At 52.6% G+C, this 20755-nt stretch overlaps 1 protein-coding gene across 13 annotated transcripts in view; it reads left to right on the forward strand.

The window, feature by feature from the left end:
* Zmiz1 (zinc finger MIZ-type containing 1) overlaps positions 1 to 20755 on the forward strand; it is a 214480-nt gene that overhangs the window by 152899 nt on the left and 40826 nt on the right. Inside the window, exon 1 of one of the 13 annotated variants that reach the window (XM_074079296.1) lies at positions 15 to 10563. The exons of the other annotated variants lie outside the window; for them this stretch is intronic. The gene's annotated coding sequence lies outside the window, so the exon portion shown is untranslated. Of the gene's footprint in view, positions 1 to 14; positions 10564 to 20755 lie in introns of those variants that run through there. 13 annotated transcript variants of the gene reach the window in all.

Genomic DNA, 20755 nt, shown 5'->3' on the forward strand with positions numbered 1-20755 from the left:
CGGGGCTGGAGGGGTCGGCACCTGGACGCCCGCAGGCCTGGCCTGGGCTCCCTCTGGGTTTGGGGGTGAGTGTGCGTGCCTGTGTGTGACAGAGGAGGGCCGGTGCATTGTGGGTAGCGCCGTGTGCTGCATGGTGTCAGCCCGAGGCTTGGCCGTGAGAGTGGCACCAGCGTGCACCGGGCCCATTTTGTGCGCCCACAGAAGGGGCCTCCGTTGCTACCCAGGATAAGGAGGCAGGGTGCTCTCCTCGCCCCTTCCCGAGGTGAAGTGTTGGCTCTCCAGCAGACATTTTACAAGGTTCCGTGCTCAGTGAACTGCTATTGCAAAAATAAGAAACCACGAGGAAGCCTTCGGTGGAGGCAGTGGCTGAGGATCTTAACTTCAAGCTGCTCCTTTGTCAGAATGCGTCCCTGATGCTAAAAGCACCCAGAGACCCCCGCAGACGCTGGTGAAGCCACCACTGCGGCAGGGCGCCCTTCCCAGAGGTGGTGGGTGCAGATGAGACTTCTGACAAGTGTGTACTGAGAAGCCAGCTGGAGGAGGGAGAGAGGGGTGCACTACAGGGCAGGGTAGGAAGGGGCCTTTCTTTCTGGTGGTGCCTGGCATCAGGCCATTAGGATCTTGTACAGACCCTGGAGAGAGGTTTCTCAGAATACAGCCAGGGACTAAGGGGCAGCTGCTGGAGGTCCCCTGCATGTCACTTTGGTGTTGGAGCTCTGGGTTCCAGATAGGTCCCAGTTCCTGGGTCAACCCAGAAGCCAGCTGTGGCGAGACTAAGAGAGGGCTGGTGGCACTCCTCAGAGAAGCTTCAGAGAGCATCATTCTTTCCATGGGGTGCCAGGTGCCCTGCCCTTGACGATAGACTGGACTGCCCATGAGCCTGGGCATGGCTAGTGGCTCTTCAGCAGGAAGGTTTTGTGAAGCAGCTGGCAAGAAGTTGGTGCCAGAGTACATCTCAACATCCTTGAAAGTGAGCCAGAAATTGGGCCAAGGAGTGAGTTGGAGTGAGCAAGGCCATGTCACCAAGAAATTGGGGTGATCACGGATAGTACGTAGGAACTCCTGATTCTGGGACTCTGAGTCTGAAGCTCATCTCCCATCCACTACAGAGTCAAGGGGGAGTAGAGTGGGGTAATGGGTCTTGGGGTCCATATGGCTACTAGTAAGCCTTGTTCCCCTTTTTTCTGTCTCAGCCAGGCAATGACTACCCTGTAACTAGCTGGATTCAAGTCTCTTCTGAGCTATTTTTACTCTGAACTTCCTTAGTGAGAAACCACCAAACAGCGATGCTTTGGTGAGAATCTGGGTCTTTACCGGAAGCAGCAGCCTGCACAGAGTTTGAGGCTTGCTTCCTACTGCTGCCTAAACTCCCATACACAGGCCTTTCTTGGCCTGGAATCCCTTGCCTCGCTCCCTTGCCTCTGAGTTCCTATCAACCTTTTGTACGCCACGACTTGGGAGCCCTAGTGTCAGATGGAAAAGCTGATGTGCCTGATCCCAGTGGGGAATAGAGGAAGCCAGAGGTAGGTCACACCAGAGCAAGGCCTTGACCTCGAGCAAGCTCCTTTGAAGGCAGGGGTGGCATGTCACTCATTGCTGTATACTCCAGTGCCAGCCAGGAGTCTGGCAGATGGTGGACACTTGGTGACTGCTGAGTGATTGCTTGAACGGAAAAAGCTGGCCAGGTGCTATTTCCCTGTTTTCCTGGGGCTCTGGAATGGGATTGGACAAACACTTCCGGGTCTATAGCGCTGTGGGTTAAACACCTACTAAGCACCCCGTCCATGCCTATTCCCTGGGAAGATGAGTCCCTAGTGTCAGCTAGTCAGGTTGAGGGAGGTGCTCAAGGGTCTTTAGTTAGGGTCCTCCCTGGGGCCTTCCTGAGTGGTCTTTGCGGGGTCACACCCAGGACATGAGGGATGATGGAGCTGGGTAGAACACTACCCATCCCATAGGATCACCACTAGTCACACGTGGCTGCTTGAAAGTTTAAACTGATTCCCAGTGAAAGTTCAGTTTCTTCTCCTTGGCACTGGCCACACTTTAAGTGCTCAATAGCCACATGAGGCTAGTGGCCACCTGATTGGGCAGCTCAGATTGTAGGACATGTCCAAATGTCAGAAAGTTCCATGGGACAGTGCTTGCCTAGACAGGTGGAGACTGAGGACAGATGTGAGGTGAGGACAGTTGTCCAGAGCCCACTGACTGTGCAGGGCCAGTCAGATAGAGACCTTCCTTTACCTCATGTTAGCTCCTCCATAGGAGAGGCTTACACCAGCCAGGTAATCAGAGTTAGCTTAGGGGAAATCTGGGATTCAGTTTTGAGAGAGAGAATGGTAGGAGCCCCAGGTCTCCTACCCTTCAGCCAGCCCTGTACCATGCAGCAGAGGTCAGCCAGGAAACACGGGTGGGCAGCAGTCCCAGGAGCAGCCCCAGACCTCCCTGAGGAGGCCTGTCTTAGTGCCGGCAGGCGTCAGGCTCTGTGAAGTCATTCATCGATTGGGTGGCAGAGCCAGCTTGGCCTCAGGTCCTTGGGAACAGGCAGTTCTAGAAGGAGAGGGAGAGGCACTCTGGGCACAGAAGGTGTTTACCTTGATGGATGCAGCCTCAGTCTCTTGGGAGAAGCCAGCTCCTCCACAGGGAAGGGACTCATCCATTGGCCTGTAGCCGGGTTGCTTAGTACCACCCCAGAGAGAAGGGTACTGCTAAGCCCAAGGGGAGAAGGATTTCTGGACATGGGGCAAATGGTACAAAATGCTTCTTACTCTTACCCTGCTAGGGCCTACTGCCACTCGTGTCACAGCGTGCCCACTGGGCCATGCTTCTCCTGGTGCTTCCCAGAAGCCCCAGCTGCTGGAGTAATGTCTCCCAGGGCCTGCTGAGCAGCAGCTGCCTCACCAGGGAGCCCGCTCAGGGAAAAACAAGGTTCCCATCTGCAAAGTATGTCTAGCATGGCAAGGAGCTCCTAAGAGGCACCCACAGGCAGGGAAGGCTAGCTAGTCTGCTACCCAGAGTGATGAAGGAATTTGCTGCCCCCAGGATACAGCAGGGTAGACAGACCTGTGATGGAACAAGTGCCTTTCCAGAGTGTACTGCAAGCCTCAGTCCCCAATAGTGAGCTCGGGGCTTAGGGTTTAGATAAGCCTGTGTCTTGGTTTCCTGCTCCAGCCAGGTGAGGTTCGTCTACCTGAGGTGCCCACCTCCCCCAGCAGTGGGCCTCACTGCAGCCTTCAGCTCCCATGGCCCTGGGCTGGCTAAAGTGGTAGCTTTCTGCCAAAGACCCCAGCAAAACTGAAAGGGGGAGGTCTTCAAGGTCTATCCAAGTGAGTTGGGGGAGGGTTATGAGGTGATGAGGGGACCTTTGCCCACATTGTCAGGTTTCCAGGTCCTCTTGACTGAGAAGATGAACAGGGGGTAATGGGACCCCTGCTGCCTGTACCCTTCACTAGAGCCAGGGAGAGCATCTGGGGAGGCTCCTGTTCCCAGTCTATGGAGCGGGCCTTCCATACTGTTTCATAGAGCCAAGCCCTACCCCTCCCCTCCACAACGTTTAAAGACCCTGGGCTGGGCTGTTCAGCCACCCCCAACCCAGGAAGGCTTAAGAAATGCGGGTGCTTTTCCTCTCCCAATAGCCCTGCTATGGCCTTCGTTTCTATTTGGAGCCAGCTCAGGGGCCTTCTAAGCCTCATGTCCCAGTGGGGTTAGCCGCTGACCCAGCAACTATGGGGTGAAGCCAGGCCTTACAAGTGGCCAGCCCAGGACAGTAGAGGTTGCTACATGTGTGTTTGGTGAATGAAGAATGGGGGACTTAGCCAAAACACCCCCGTTCTTTGAGGCTAAGGTTCAGAGTTACTGGCTAGGGCTCTCTGCAATTGGCTTTGGCTATGTAGAATTCCCACATAACTCTGACACTATTCAGGCCTAGCCCTCTGGTGATAATATCTATGGTCTAGTTCCACATTAGTGTGTGACTTTTGGCAAGTCACCTCCCCTGGGGGTGCCAAGTGTTCTCTTCTCTGCTGAGGACCTTGCTCTTTCTCATCTCTTTGTTTCATCTTTAAAAGACAGAATCCTCTACTCCAGAACTTCAACCGATGGCTCTGATGGTGTGTGACACAGGTGGGGGAAAGAAGAGTGAGAAGGAGGTGGGACCTGCCCAAGGGGACTGCCACCAGTATCTGGGGGTGCAGCAGGAAATAGGAAGATGTGGTAGTAGTCTTGTCTACACCCAAGGCACTGTAGAAGGAAGGGGGAAATTGTGACCTTGATGCTGGCACAATTCCTGAAACCCTTCTCAGAATTGGTGGAAGCTGGGTCTGGGACAAGCAGTGGAATGCATGTCAAGTGGGAGGGTGGTGGCAGCATAGGCTCGAACTAGGAGAGGTGTGGCACTTGGGAAGAAGGAATGGATAGGTAGGCAGAACCTCCAGCAGAGGTAGGTGGGGCTGCTGCTGAAACCCCCACCCAGAGCATGTATTTTCCCCCTGGGCCAGTGGGGAGCCATCGAAGGCTTTGGAGCTACATAGTCTGTGGGACTCCCTCAGTTTGCAGGAACTGGGAAGCTGCTGAACTGCAGGTGGGAGTCTGTGCGTGGAAGTGGGGAGGTCGACATCCTGCTGTGGGAATGTCCCTGCCTTGCTGACGCAGTGGAAAGCCTCCTCTGGTCACAAGGTTCCTGTTTTGCAGTTGCGTGGTGGGGGACAAGGGCAACCACCTCTGCCTTCTGAGAGCTCCAGGAACTTGTTGGAACTTGTCCAGGCCTCCCCAGGCAGCCCTCTGCCTCTCCTGGAAAAAAAGAGAGCAGGTCCTGTTTCTGGACGAAGAGCCCCTGGGGCAGAGGAGTTACAGCCAGACCTGGGAGGTTTCAAATCTATGTGGGCATTTCCCTGGGGCTGGGGCTCGAGGGGACAGGTGAGAGGGAACAGCCTGTGGACTTTTGGGTCTCACACCATCTCTGTGCTCCAATATTTAATCCCTGACCTAGAACCCTCTCTGTGTCCCAAGAAGTCTATAATCTGATTGGCAAATTTAACAAGGTCTAGTTCAACCCCTACATGGGGAAGGAAGGGCTGTGAAAAATGGGGGGGCATGTTTCCAAAGAGGAAGGAAGAAGCAGCCCCTAGAGCCTTGTTTGTTTCTTATTTGCTTATTTGTTTGTTTAGCAGTACTGGGGATCAAACCAAAGCTGAACATGGTCCCGGTCCATTTGTATTTTATTTTGAGATAGGGTCTCATTAACTTTGCCCCAGCTGGTCTCCAACTCAAGATCTTCCTGCTTCTACCTCCCAGGTAGCTGGCATTGCAGGGCCACCACACCTAGTTTTTTTATTTTTAATTGACACATAGTACATGTTTGTATCCATGGGATACACTGTAGCACTTCAGTGAAGGTCTACAATATATACCCTTCCATTTCCTGTCAGTTGTGTTATATCCAGGCCCTGCTCAAATGCCACTGCCCAGGAAACGTTCCCTGGTCCCCCACCCCCAGCACACATAGACATTGTTCTACATCAAAATGTTGTATGTGATGACTTGGCCCTAGGGTGACAGCCCTGTCAGACTGTGAGTCAGGGGACAGACAGGTTGTCGGTGACATACCCCAGTGCCTGGTACCTCAGAATGTCTGACCAACCCAGAGCATAGGTAGGTGTTGGCAAAAGTGGTCACTTAGGAGGGAAATGAGAGGCTCTGAGTTCTTGGCCTCTGAGTACCAAGTCACCTGTCTGATGTAAGGGAGTCCCTGCCTTTTGGGGGGAACTCCCCATCTTTAAAGAGCAGCATTGGATTCACTAGGTTATCCCTACTGCAGCCACTAGTTATATGTGGCTATTTGTGTGAGTTAGTGAAAATTAAGCAACTAAGTTTTAAATTCTTCAGTCATGGTAGCCACACTTGAAGTTTCTGTGGGCTCATGGGCCGCCCTACTACCATATTAGGTAGTATGCTGGGTGAACATTCTACCAAGGCAGTTGTGTTAGACAGTATGGACAGTACTGTGCCCAAGAGTTCCTTAGGGCCCTCAAGGCTCTGCATGGTTTTGTGGGAGGCAGGATCTGTAGAGGTGTGAGAAGTGCAGGACCCTCCTGTCTTGGTGTCGACATCTCCAGTGACTGCTTCTTCCCCTATCCCCTGTGCACCGTGCCCAGCAGGACCTCCTTCCCCAATCCCTCAGGGCCCTTACAATGGGGCCACTCAGAGTCCTCCCAAGACCATGTTGGAGAGTAATTATTAAACCCACATCTCTCATTTCCTGGGTGACTTTGGGTAAGTCACTTAACCTCTCCAAGCTTCTGTTTCCTAATCAATAAAACAGCTGCTCAAATCTGCCTGGCAGGGTTGCCATGGGGCTCTGGAGCATAACTGAAATGGGGCTGGAAAGCACTTAGCTCAGTGCCTGATACAAAGTAATTGGTCAGTAAGTAGTAGCTTTTATTACTGTCACCTTGACTTAATTCCCTCATTTAGCTACAAAATTAGCAGCCTTTTTGTTCCTCACCGCTTCCAGGTCTGAGGTCTAGGTGCTGTTTTGACCCAGTTGACCCCCAATCCCCTCTGGGCCTCACTTTCCTCATCTATATGATGTTCCTGCCTGTTTTATTATGTATTGTGACCAGAGATTTTGTTGTGCCTGTCCCTCTTTCCTGAATGGCACCTATAATAGGACATCCTGAAATAGCATGGTCTTTTGTCTTTCCTGTTGCAAAACTGCAGGGCTGTCCCTGCTGGTAGCCTGGTAGGCTGGTAGCCTCCCATCTGGGAGGTCCCAACAGGTGTCCTAGCTCTGGAGGAAATGCTCCAGGGCTGAGGAACACACACTCACTTTCATTTCCCTCCTGGGGAGTGAGCTGGGAGTCTGCACACTGAGTTCCTGGAGCCCTCTGTTGCTTTGTCAAGAGCTTCCCCTCTGAGATCCACCAGTGATTTGTCAGGGTCTGAAAACCCCCACATTTCTGGGCCAGCGGTCTAGGAGCTGAGCCTGTGTTAAGATAGCTCTTGGGGCCCCTGCGTCCCTAAAGAAGTGGGCTTATGGTTGAGAGCTGGCTCCAGTCTTGGCATCCTGCTATTCAGAGGGCACTAGGAAGGAGAGGTCCTCATACTCCCAGACCTTGGTCCCTGTTGATTGCATGAAACAGACTATACACAGGAACAGGGTACGGACGGGGTGGTGCTTCCTGGGAATTTGTCACCACGGGGAGAGGGGAGGAGGTGAGAGGCGCACGTGCTCCCAGAGGCTCCCCCTCACATGGGTGCAGGTGGTAGGTTCCATCACCCAGTAGGGCTTAAAGGCCCTCAGCCCTTATAGTCATAGTCATCAGCTCTTCTCTCCTCCCCTCCTATCCACTCCACACACCAGGGCCTCTTAAGTCTCAGTTTCCTTATCCGCAGAATGGGGAAATACCGTTCCCTCATAGGACTGTGAGAGGTGACTGGGCTCATTCCAGCGAAAACCTTAAGTGTGTTCTGGGACCTGGTCAGCCCTGGGTAACCATTAGCTGTCCTTGCTGCTCTGTCACCTGTCTCCCTGTATGTGTGTGAGGCCTTGCTCCTCTGTGGGCATGCCATCCTTGTGCCTTCCTGCTGGGGCCTCTTAGGCACCCATGGCAGCCCCAGCCTCCCACACATCCCTCCCTCGTGCATCTCTGTGGCAATGTCTTTGCTGCAGCACAGCCCTGAACTGGTGGAACAGGCAGAACACCCATCTTCCTGTGAGCCTGAGAAATCTGGGTACACACAGTCTCCTGCCTGCCCCCAAGTCCCAGAGCTCAGCATTTGCTGAGAAAAGGCTGTGGCTTCTCTGCAATGCATTGAGGACAGCCCAAGTAAACCCTGGGTGTGTCTGCTTTTTATTGGCCGACAACATGCCCCCAAGACGCTCGGGGACACCCAAGTGGGAGGGCAAAAAACACTGGCCCTGGTTTCAGGGCAGTACCATTCAAGGGAGAGGAACCCCACCCACCCCACTGGGCCTAGGGCAGCCCTGACCTCTGGATCCCTAGTGACTTCCCGAGGTCACTTCAGGACATGGAGGAAAAGGACCCAGAACTTGCTATCCTTGGCTTTGGATCCTTCCTTGCCTGCCACCTACCAAAGGCTCCAGTGGGCAGCAGACGCTGCTAGCGGGTACAGAGGAAGCACCACACAAGACCTCCCTATTGACCCAGCACCCCTTGGTGAGCAGGGTCCCCCACAGCCCACCCTCCTGTCCTAGGATTAAGCCTCTCCACCATCAGGCTGACCAGGGCCCATAATCCTCTCAGAGCTCTGTATGGTATGGCACTCTCTCCAGAAATACCTTCAATGACCTAGATAAAATCCACCTTAGCCCCTGGGATGGAGATTTTTGCCCTGGGGTTTCTTCCCACGTTATGGGGGTCCCCCACCCCTAGTGGTGCCCCACAGGCTCTTACGTAATTGGAATCCAGCCTCAGGAAAGGCCTGACCCAGACCAGCTTCTCTGAACACCTCCCTGTTCTTGAAGCTTTGCTGGCACCCACCCAGGTAACCTTGAACTTGAAATTGCCCTCTCAATGGGCAGCACACCTTTCTACAGCATTCAGTGCTGCCCTGGGCTAGCACAGGAATATTGTATTTCGAGTTCATGACTGTAGCTTGTTCCAGTTTATACCCATCTGAGTGGTCAAAATGTGCATGCTAGGAAGTTTTTGATGAATAAATAAACAAAAAAGAGGGCTCTGGATGAGACTCTGCCTTCTAGTAGCCTAGGGTGCCGGGTGTGCAGGACCATGCACACATCTGGGGGTGAGGTGGAGTGAGCCTGCTGCAGGAGATATATGCCGATGAAGAGTACAAGGTGGGACACAGGCAGATGTTACCTGGGTTTAGTGTCTGTGTGTATCGTGTACACGTGCAGAAGAATGTGTGTGTCCATGTAGACGTGCTGGGTGTTTCCAAGTTGAATCGTTGTTCGATGAGGGTGTTGTTTAGTGTGTTTCTAGGTTTGTGCATGCTACAAACACATGGAGTGGTGGTAGCACGTCTGTGATAAGTCCATGTGCCTGGCACAAAGGATGTGATACATAAATGTTAGTTGTTCCCCAGAGCAGGCCATCCCCAAGTCCATTCCTACAGGAGGGCCAGGACTGACAGAGCTGTCCTGGAGCTTGGCTATTCTAGGAGTATTCATCCGCCAGAGGTGGTCCTGGGCACTGACCCAGACGCCCTTCTTGCTTCTTTCTGAGACAAGGGCCGGAGCCTGGGAACTGGGCTGACCCCAGGAGTGGAGGGGGCCCAGATGACCTGTCTCATCCTCAGAAAGATAGCTATGGGTCTCCCAGGCCTTTAGGAAAAGGTCTCCCATACTTCTGAGGGAAAGCTGTCCTGGCATCCCCAGCTTACTCCTGACTGTCTCCGGTAGCAGGAGAATGCTATGGATATCCTCAAAGCCACCAGCAGAGAGAGGCTTTCTGACTATTTTTATAGCTGATCACTGAAGGTCCAAAGACCGTTTGACTCCTGGCGGGAAGTCAGTCACCTCTCAGGGCCCCTGTTTTCCTCATCTGAGCAATGGGCTTGTTGGTTTCCCATCCTACTGAGCATCAGAACTGAAGGACCCAGGGAAGGCTAGGTCCCTGAGCCCTCACAATCCAGTCTTGGACATGGCCACTTAAGCAGGGAGCAGTGGTGTCCTGGTGGCCTCTCAAGCTGGTCCTCTCCCTACATTCAGCATCCTGCTCCAGCTAAGGAGACTTACCCTAGCTACTCTCGCCTCTGGAGACACTGGGAGGGGCAACAGCTACATGACCTTACTTCTCTGGCCATGCCTGAGGAAACTTGGGGTCCAGACAATAGGAGCCCCTGACCGGAAGGATGACAGTTGTGACCCTAAAAAACTATCACTTGGCATTCAAACTGCCCCACCCACACACTCATGCACATACATCCCACCCTTGGGTTTTCCCTCTCCATTTAGAAAACTTAAATTCTCATTTTAACCTACTTTGTTTTCAATGTTGAGTAACCATCACTTGTTTGTATATACTTCAGAAACCAAGTCCCTGGGGGAGAAGGAGTCGTTTTCTTAAGATGAATCCTAGAAGTCCAATTAGGAGCTATTGTTCTACTTCTAAGGTTTTCCCGCCTGCTGCTTTCTGACATGCCCTGTTGAGTCCCTAATTAGGCAGTCAGGGGCACCCCAGCTCAGGGCCCCCGTTGGAGATCCAGGCTGGGGCAAGGCCAGGGCCTGAACCCAAGGAGAGATCCAAAGGATCCCAAATACATATGGTCCTCTCCTTCATCCATGGAGTGGACTGGGATCATTGTCCACTGTCAAGGGCCCTAGGCCCCTTGGGAGATGATAACGCAGGGCACAGAAGCAGAGTTGGAGTGCTTTAGGTAGAACAGAAGCTACATCGTCAGGTCCGATAATCTTGTGCCCAGCTGAATGGTGGTGAGGCTGCTGAATGTTCTTCTCCTGCTAACTGGGAATTCTCCCATGATAGGGTGCAGCCTGCTTGTCCTCATTCCATGTTGAACAAAGCTGAAGCAACCTGCGAAAGTCACCTTGGAGCCAGCTTTGGTGGTGACCAAGTCCTGCATCCGGTCGGCATGCCAGTTGGTGCCATGGGGTCTGCTGGGTGGGGGAAGCGCCCAGGGCAGAACTGTGAAGTACAAAGGGCAGTGGAGTCTGGCAGATGAGGGGGCAGGCAATGCTGGGAGAGCTGGCAGAGGGTAAGAACATGGAGCCTTGTAGGCTTCGGAAACCATACACCTGAAACTTTTCATCACATCCTGATTTTTAGCACATTGCCTCATGGCTGCCATCCACTCTTGCTGGAGAAGAAAGGTGCATTCTTCGAAAAAAAATACGCCTTGCAGTCTTGAGGTTCGTCTAGGCTGCACACAACAGCTGGTACCTGCTTATGCCCCACAGGGCCATTGGCCTCCAGCTTGGCAGACTCAGTCCTCTGGTGCCACACAGTGCCTGCTGCTGCCCTGAAAGCCATTGCCCTCCACCCAGCCCAGGCCTGTTTCCTGCAGTCCCTGGGGGGTTCAGGTTTCTGCTTGCCAGGTGGGCAGCTCCCCTCACTCCCTGAAGCAGCAGCTCGGCTCACAACCCTGCCTGCTCCTGCCACCTGGGCCCCCAGGTGCCATCTGCCACCCTATTTCCAAGCGACAGGTAGGTGACCTCAGGCCAGGAGTAAGGAGAAAGCAGATAGGACTCAGATGGAAAAAGGTATGGGGCTTCAATCTTGAGAGATAGCTAGTGCCTGATTTGCCACCTGGCACCTGGGTTGTCCCACCTTTCTGTAGGAATGAGTGAGAGCAGATCTGGTAAATGTAGCCATGGGTACATAAGGGAGGGTCCATCTTGGTGTATCTCCATCTTGGTTTCTCTACATGGTTGAGGAGTGGGGTCTGTCTGAGCATCTTTGTGCATAACCGAGTTTGACCACCTCTGTCCTGAGCTGTTCAGTCCCTGGGCCCCCTGTGTCCACCCCCCACATCTCCGTACTTGTTTCTCTGTGCCTCCATGTCTCTTTCTTGGTCTCTGCTCTGGTTCTGAGTTCATGAGGTTGCCTCTGGGCTACCTCCCCCATATTGAGTTGCACTGCTTAATTTCATTTTCCCAGAGCTCCAACTCACAGAAATAAACCCTCCCTCCCCACCCCTGCACTTCTCTGATTTAACAAGCCTGCTGGAAAACAATAGTGATTTCCGCATCGATCATAAACAGAAGCGATTACCATACAATTACAGCCTGAACCATCAGCCTGGATGCAATCACAGAGCCGCAGTGTAAATCGGAAGACAATTGCATGCAGAATTACCCCCAAATTGGTTTAAGTGGCAACAAAGGAGTGTTGGTATTTTGGCATTTTGGAGGGGGGTGGGGGAATGCTAGTAGAGGTCCTTGTGGCACAGGGTCCTCATTGTGAAGTTCCTGGGTGCCTTCTTTGGCATTGAGGAGGTGGCTTTCTAGGGAGAGCAGTCTGCTACCTTCTCCCATCCCATTCTCTTCCCTTCAGTTACTGTTTCTTGCCTGTCTTGGCCCAGTTTGTTATAAACTCATTTATACTAATGTGTAAGTGGCTAAGTGTACTTCCAAATTGGTACAGTGGAGAGGGGTGAAACTTGGAAAAGGATGTTCTGGGGAACCTACTCAGTTTCTTTTAATCTTCTGTCCCCACTCCCTTCTCACTTCTGGCTCTTCCAGGTCACCTCGTCCCTCTAGACTTCTAGACTTCTGGCCTGTCCCCTACCAATTGGCCTTCCTTCCGCATCTCCCAGCTCAGTAGTAGTCTCTGGCGTGTGACTTCTCCCATCCCATCCAGGGCAGCCCCTCCCTCCTACAGCTGCAGTATGTCCCCAAGTCCTTCTAGCCTCCCAGGGTAGCCATCCTGGCAGGCACCTGCTGGCTCTGCCTAGTGCATTCTGAGAAGGTCTGGCAGGGGCTTTCTGGCTTCAGTTGGCCTGGGTCTGCTCCTTGCCAGCCTGTGGTCTTGAAAGTGCCTTGCCAGCAGGACACCTCTGGGTTTGAAAACCCACTCTTAAGCTCCAGCTCTGTCCGTGGTGGGGAGGGGGTGGGTCAGGCTGCTGTGAAGCTGCAGGAATGCCTGCCTGCCACCACCCACTCAGATTCTGTCCCATGTGTCCAGGTCCAGCCTGCAAGTGCATTTTCATGTCCCGTCTGATCCTCATAGAGCATTTCGCACATGCTTGGGATTTTATTCCAGTTTTTTCTTTAAAAAACCTTCCAGGTAAGGTGACTTGGACCAGGTCACACAGCTTATCAATGTGGAGTGAGGTCTGCAGGCCACTACTTGAATGCTTGTTCCTAGATACCATCTCCCCAGGCCTACTTGGGGCAAACCGGAGGTCTTGCCTTGATGTCTGACCTGTCCGAGCCTGCAGATGGCACCAGTCGTGGGAATAGACCTCAGCGAGTGTGCGCTTGCATCGGCTCTTCTCATTCCACTGTGGCACTGTAGGGGACGGTAGAATCCCCAGTGAACAGACTACGGGCCAGAGTAAGGACTAGTCTCCCCACAGCCTTCAGGAGCCTGGTGACGAAAACTGATTTGAACCACCCCATCCATCTGCCAGGCTTGCAGTCCTGTGTCATTGGTGTCCTGGGAAGCAGGAGGAAGCCTGATGTCCATGAACTCTCCCCATGGTCCCCATGTCACTGAGGCCCCCTTCAAGTTACCCTGGTCACCCTGTGGAAGCCTCAGGACAGGTCCCATCTAGTGCTGGTATGTTTAGAATCAAAAGTGACAGCAGCTCCAGCTCTGCCCTGAGCTCCAAAGCCCCAGTGCTGCCCTCAGCTGGACCTGAGGGCCTGGGGCAGAGCAGTGCTGCCCTCTGCCTGCCACCCACCTCACAGCACTGGTGTTGGGGAGGCCAAACCAGAGGTGAAGCTGGCCACGTGGCCTCTACAGACTGTGGGGGTCAGGAAGGAAGCTGCCAGTCCCCCACCTGGCCTTGCTCCCCCTCCACCCTGGCTACTCTTGCTGTCTGTCTTCTGGGGCGCCAGGTGTCTAGTGGAAGGACAGGGTTTGAAGCCACAGAGGTCTGGAGTCAGGCTCTGCATCTGCCATATTATAATGGCTATGTCATCTTTACCTTTGAGTCACAGCTTCTTTGTCTTTAAAACAAGACGTCTGCCTGCTGTGAGGGACTACGAGACCACAGGATGACTCTGCTGCCTGTTCAGGACTCTTCAGGTAGTGGTGCTGCCGCCTTTGGTCTCCGCACCTAGAAGGGAGGAATCCAGCCTTTGTGACTGGATGTTATGCACCAGGCTCTGCACCACACTTGCCTTTGCTCCTGGCAACCAATGATTTGCACTGTCCAACCCCATGTGGCCACTGACACTTAAATTTAATGAATTCAAGTTAAATGAAATTTCAGCTCAGCTCCTGGGTTGTGCTACAAGGGGTCAAGTGCTCAATAACCACATGTGCCCCTCCTCCCCCCAACTCTGGTTTTAGGCAGCACAAGCTGAAAAATTCCCATGCAGTACTGCATTATGTCATCATCCCATTTCCCAGGTGTGACAATGAGGGCTGGGTTGGTGATGTGTCAGAAGCAGGGTTTCAGCTAGAGGCAAGCTGGGTCACACACATGGGCACTTTGGCTGCAACCATGAGTTCCTGGTGTTAGGCACTCGGCTTTATTGCCCAGCTTAAAGACTCCCTTCTCAGAGTCTTCAGTGGGTTTCCAGAGGGCAAGGACTGGGCTTTCTCCCTAGGTGTCTGGGGCAAGAATGTGTTGAGTGGATGTGGAAATGAATGACTGAGTAAACATTGCCTGCTGCAACTTTGGGGCGAACTTGACTCCCCTCATGATGGAGTTAATGTGGGGCGGGCAGAGGCAGCTGCTGAGGAGTGATGGATGGCCCCTCTCTTGAGATAAATGTGGCAGTCAAGGTAATCGGATTGTGTGTGACGGTCTAATTTGTAGGCGAGGGTAGGAAGCGCCCAGCCATGCCTCGCCCCAGCCACCCGTATTAGTTTAATCAAATGCCCAGTATCTAAATGACTGGCCCAAGTGATGGATGATGTGAGCTTTGTTAAATGCTGTTGCCCTGTCGAGCCAAACTTCCCAAGGCCCCACCAGGCTCCTGGGCTCTTTAATTTGTTTCTTCTTGCTTGGTTATTTCTGCATGGAGCTGGGAAGGGGGGGCTGGGGCTCTTCTGTCTGATTCAAAGTCTCTGGTTTTTAATGGAGATAGAGGAGACCAGAGCTGGGGAAGCGGGGCATGGAGTCCCTTTCTGCCTCTTTTAAGAAGCTTTCCTAGGTGGCTGTGCAGTCTTGGCGAGACTGGCCTTCCAGAATCCTTCAGCCTGGGTTCCTCCCTGCACTGGGTGGCTTCTGTCTCATGCAACTCAACTCTTCCCTTACTCTGAGCTAGCTGGCCTTTTCACTTTCTTAAGGGAATATTTCTTAAGGGAGAACCAGAAGTTCTTCACTGTACTGTAGGAAGCTATCAACTTTCCCTTATGATTAAGGCTAGTTTGCTTTCCTTGTGAGTGTTCTATTACCTCAAAATCATGGAGGTGTTTTACTATATCACCTTCTAGATAATGAATTATTTACACACACACACACACATACACATGCACACTTTTTTTTTTAATGTCTATGGTGTGAGGTAGGGATCGTTTCCAGTCCCAGGCTGGGTACTTGAAAGACAACAGTCCTGTCCTCCAGAAGTGTATTTGACCTGAAATATCCGTTCTTGAAAAGGGGCTTCTTAACAGCATGTAAGCCAGGGTTCCCTTTCTGTCTGGAGGGTGGATGTCTCCTGACATGTTGTGCCCCACCTTCCCTCAGTGCTTGTCACCTGACTGCCAGGCATTGTTCTGTGCACTGCAGATGTGGTAGCAGGTGCAACGCAGGGAACTCTTTGCACTGAGAAAGCTATTGTTCCAGTGTGGGGAACAGAGTCAGTTAATAAGAGTTATTAAAGGAGAAGGTAACAAGTACTCTGAAGAGCAATAAACTAAGGAAGGGAAGTAGGGGGAGTCAGGTGGTAGGGGAAGTACTACAATTTATAAACTGCAAAACTGGGGAAACCCTGGCTGAGAACAAGAGGGTGAGAGAGTGAAACACGTGGGTGTCTAGGCAAGAAGCTTCCAAGCCTAGGTTGCAAAGTCCTGATGTGAATCGATGATAGAATAACCCTAGAAGGAAAACCTAAAAGCCACCAGCGGTGGGAGAAACTAAGTGAGAGGAACTGGGTGACAAGACTGAAGTCAGGAACCTATATTTTCCAAGACATATTATTTTTCTAGTACTCTACATTCCTAACCACATGCACACACCACCTCTTCTGAAAACGCTTCCGTGAGGTACAATAATAATGGGAGAACTTGATGGGAGAACTCTGGGTTTGCAGTTGGCTGATGTGTATCCTGATCCCTATTCTGGCTTCTGTTTGAAATGTTAGCTGTCTAAAGACAATGGATTTGTGTATTACTTATATAAATAAAAAGTAATTTTATTCATTCAAAGTGGATAGATCCACCCTATCAACTGCTTTAGCTGATTTTCCTTGGACAGGCTCCTTAACCTCTGTGGGTGCCAATTTCCTCCTGTAACATGGGGATAGAGATCTCCACTGTCAGGAAAGTGAATGGAGAAAAGGAATATGCAGAGTTTCTGCCTGGCTTGCAGTTGACCTTCCTGAGGACATGTCCCTGTATGACCTGACTGTCTCTTTTCTGAGTTTTTTTTTTTTTTTTTTTTGAGACAGAGTCACTGTGTAGCCCAGGCTAACCCTGAACTCAGAATCCTTCTGGCCTCTGCTTCCTGAGTACTGGGATCACAGGCATGTACTACCTTGCTCAGCTTACCTGACTCTCAAGGGCAGAGCAAGATATTCTTGTCCTCAGATTCTCCATGGACTAGAGACCCCAGGAAAGTCAAGACTATATAATCTGCCCCCGACCCTGCCCCCCCCCCACCACCACCATGGACTGTTGGGTTTCCCCCAGACCCCCAGGCTAACCACCATCCACACCCCTGTGGCCCTGCTGGGTGGCCAGTCTGATCAGGCCAGTCCCTGGGGCTCCAAGCTTGCACAGCTGGTGTTCCCTCAGCCTAGGCCAGCTGGTCATCCATACCCCACCCGCCACGTGTTTCTTTCTCTTTCTCTGTGTGCTGTATTCATTTTTCATGGCCTCCATGAGAGGCAGAAGGCAGAGAGCTGTTTCCTGCAGGGAGAGAGCAGGCGCTAGAGGGGAGGAGGGAGGGAGAGCTGCATAGTGATTAAACACTGCAGAGGCCTAAACAAATGATGCCTCCTTCCTCCAGCAGCTCTGGAGAAACGGAACTGGGCCTGAACTGCAGATGATCCAGGCTGCTGTCTGTCCCCTGAACATACCTGGGCTACTTCTTGAGAACCTACAGGGACACTGAACCCTGCAGGACCTAACTCAGCCCTTACAGCCACTCTATAAAGCAGACCCCAGGGCAAGCCAGCTACCCTCCAGAGAGTGGTAAGCTAAGAGCTGCAGTGTGGGCAGTGGGTTTACCTCCTGGAATAGAAGCTTTAATCAGTCCATGCGGGCAAAGTGCCCAGAGCTGTGCCTGGCTTGGGTCAAGTTCTCCATCTGTAGCCACCATCAGGATTATTACCCTGTCACACCTTAGCGCCTACTTGGCAAGAAAAGTTCACATACAGGTGAAGAAACAGATTCATACGCCTGCTGGTGCCTTGTCCAGGACCACACATTTTAGCACTCGTAGATATATCCGAACTTACACACTCTGACTCCCTGCCCAGTGTTCTTCCTCCTGTCTCACAGGCCAGGGAGAGAATCGAGGGTCAAACCTCCAGGGTCTAAGTCAGGGCAGTCACAGCAGCCTGAAAGAACATTTGCCAAAGCATATGGTTCTTCTGATCCTGAGCGCTTCCATGCACCTGAAACAGAAGGGAGAAGGAAAGATGCCCACTCCCTGATGCATTCACACAACACCTCAGCGCTAGCGCTGCTTCCTGCCATGCTCAGAGCTCACCTGCCCCTTGGTCTGGAGCAGTGGCTATCAAAGTGGGGCCTTGGATCAGCAGTGTCAGCATTGTCTGGGAACTGGTTAGAAATGCAGACTCTTTGACGCTACCTCAGACCCACTGAATTCGAAACCCCACTCAGGGCAGGGTCCAGCACTTGTGTTGTAACAAGTGCTGATATTGTTCTGGGACTAGGGAAAAATGAAGAACTCTGGAGATCCAGGTGGTTCAGTCCTGACCTTGGGACTCCCCCATCCAGGCTGTGAATTCACCCAGCCATCACCCAGGTGTGTTACACCCTGAGTAACAGGTGCAACCAGGAAGCCCTGGGTGCTGCATTTACATCTAATAAAATGAAATTCTTATTTTCATTGCTCCAAATCAACTGGATACGTCAAGAAATCCACAGAGAATCAGTTCATCAGATAGAGGACATTCTGCAAAGAGAAAAGTCTCTCATTGCCTGCTTTGCCCTCCAGCATTCCATAAGTTTTAGTCTCCATGTCAGGTTTTCTTCAAATGATGTGTAAAACGAATGACATTTATGACTAAACAAGTGGACAGCATTTTGAAACAATGATAGATGTTCTCCAGAATGTACTGGGAATCTCTGTGGTTTAGAAGGAGGGCACAATGGGACAAATAGAGGTCAGTCTAATGTTTGGGACAGCAAGGTCATCCTCCCACCAGCTCCTGATGGATGCCTGGGAGGTAGTAACAGCTGGGCACAGGTGGTTTCCTGGGTCCCATCAAGCACTGGCGTAGAACAACCAATTTGGAAGTCAGGCCATAGCTACATGAAACATGCATGCAGTCAGTGCTGTCACTTGATGAGGGGGAAGAGAGACCCTGCAACACCATTTGCAGTGAGAGATCAGGAAGGAGCTTCTCACTGTAACACTGCAGGCCACGCTTGCAGAGGCCAGGACAATACCAGGGCCTCCTGAGCTTGAAGCACCTTCATGGTTCCAGGGTGAGTGCAGCTGGCCTTGAGTTTGCTGCCACCTCCCAGGCCTACCTGTCTGGTGGCATGGGCCTGGACCCACATTAACTTCAGGATCACTACCCAGAATTAGAGGGAGGAGCTGCAGTTTGTGTTTCTTTTATAGGGACCTGAGAATCTTAGAGGTTAGCCAGGTCAGGCAGCAGGGAAGCAGGGAAGGGGAGGTGAGGTGAGGGGCCAAAGGTCTGGAGAGAAGAGGTGGTGGGGGTCCAATAATCAGATCTGCCCTGTCCCTGCCCTTTGCCTGTGGCCTGAACCCAAACTCAGTAGTGAAGGGTATGGATCCCAGTAAAGCACTGCCTGCCCCAGGCCCTCCCCTGCCCCTTGGTCACTCCTTAGGTCTGGGAAACTGTCCAGGTGGTTCTTCTGTAGAAACTATGATGCCCTGGGATTGGCACCTTCCCAGGCTTAAGTCTCAGGACCAGCACCCCAGGACAGAGTTTCTATTCTGGTTTCATGAGGTCAAACTGAGTGGAAAGAAACCACCATCCCAAATCAACCCAGCAAAGCTGCTCCGTGCCCAGGCTTATGGTGTGTTGCCATCAGCTAGGATGCTGAGAGCCAGGGTTCTGTGCAGTCTTGGGAAGGGGCAGGACTCTGCAGCCTGTTGTTACACAGGAGGAGGACACAGCTAGACCGCATGTATCCAGCTGAGATGCCTCAGAAAAGTAAATTACCCAGGGAAGGAATTGATTCGTGTAACCTCTCCTTAGCCCTCCAGCTTCCCAAGAGCAAGCAACAGGCAGTGGTGTTTAGCCCAGAGGAGAAGCCATAAGTGCTGAATGGAAAACAGGCTTTTGGGGTGGCTCCTGCTGGAGCGAGGCCTGTGTGTGGCTGCAGGCTTCCTGGGTGGCGATGGCTCTGGGCACAACAGGTGTGGCTCTTTTCCCACCTTGCAGACACGTGGCACTGGGAGCGTTGATGGAGCGCCAGCTTGGGAGAGCATCCTCACCTCCCTGGCAGCTGACCTCATCACCGCCCTGGACCTGTGGACTTCCCTTTGCTTGGTTGCTTGGGCACTCCTTGGGGGCAAGATGGAGGTCGGGGGACTCTTGGCCCTTGGCAGACCCCCTCAGACACTGGTGCACCCTTGCATATCAAGCAGATCTGTCTTGTTGGAACCCATGTCCTCCATGTTACGGGAGGTCTAGCTTCAGTCTGCTTTGCGGCAGGAGCTTAGGCTCTGAAAGTGGGCCCTGAAAGTGGAGACTGTGACTAACCCCCCTCTGCAGGGCCCCTCTCCCCTCTCCAGCACGCTTGCTATGTTATTAATGCTATATAATTTCCTACTATGGTGGTCTGTTCTCCCCAGCAAGCAAATGTTCATTCCTGGGGTAAGATGACAAAAACTAGCCCTAGTCCTGGCCTGCCACACACTCAGGTGCATGCTGAGACAGGCTCCTAACTTTTCCAGGTTGGGGGCTGTGGATGCCCGCTCCAAGCAGGCTTATTGAGGGTCTGGGGAACAAGGGCAGGGTAAGCCAGGCCCTCGCAGGAGTGCAGTCCCCAGGGTGTCCCTGCTAGCTACTCTCCACCAAGAGCAGCATGTTGGCCTGTGTCCCAGGCCAGGCCTATCTTCTGGCTAGCAGCATCTTGGGGGCACTTTGCAGAGTGGATCCCCCAGGAAGAAAAGGACATTCTTTTTCTGATGGAAACACAGTGCCTCACCTTGCACTCTTGTGTCTTTGCCATTGAACCTGAATTATCCAGGCACACCCAGATGGTGGTGTGAAGTGGGCAGGGCACTTTTCAGCCTCGGATTTTCCTGAAGCCTACAGACAGGCTTAACCCATCCGCAGGCTCCTTGGTTGCATCCTGCTCAGCCCACTCAGCGAGGAACAGCCAAACCGGTTTGAGAATCAGCCCAGCAAGCTCTGAGGTCTCCCAGAGTTCAGTTCCCAGGGTGTAGTCACAGGCCTTGAGACTCCAGCTCCTGCCAACCTAATAGCCCCTGGGGAGAGGAGGTGGAGCAAGCAGGGCTGCTCTGTGGTGGAGGGGGGTGGAGGGGGGCAGGCCTGAGGCTGGTCCACAGGATCTGAGAAGGCAGGACCTTCCTAGCCTGGGGAGCAGGTAGGGTGAGGCTGTGAGCCTCTCTGCACATCCCAAGCCAACTGTGTCCTAGGCGTGGCCAGTCCTTGCATATGGCCTGAGCTCATGCAAGGGTGAAGGGGTAAGTGGAAGTGTCAAGGTCACTTGTAGACCAAAGGACCAGCAGGCAGCTTCTAGTTTTTCTTTCCCACTACACAGTGATGGGCAGGGAGCAGAATATGGGA

Source organism: Castor canadensis, chromosome 7 (assembly GCF_047511655.1).
Source record: "Castor canadensis chromosome 7, mCasCan1.hap1v2, whole genome shotgun sequence".
In the NCBI taxonomy this organism is placed as follows: domain Eukaryota; kingdom Metazoa; phylum Chordata; class Mammalia; order Rodentia; family Castoridae; genus Castor; species Castor canadensis.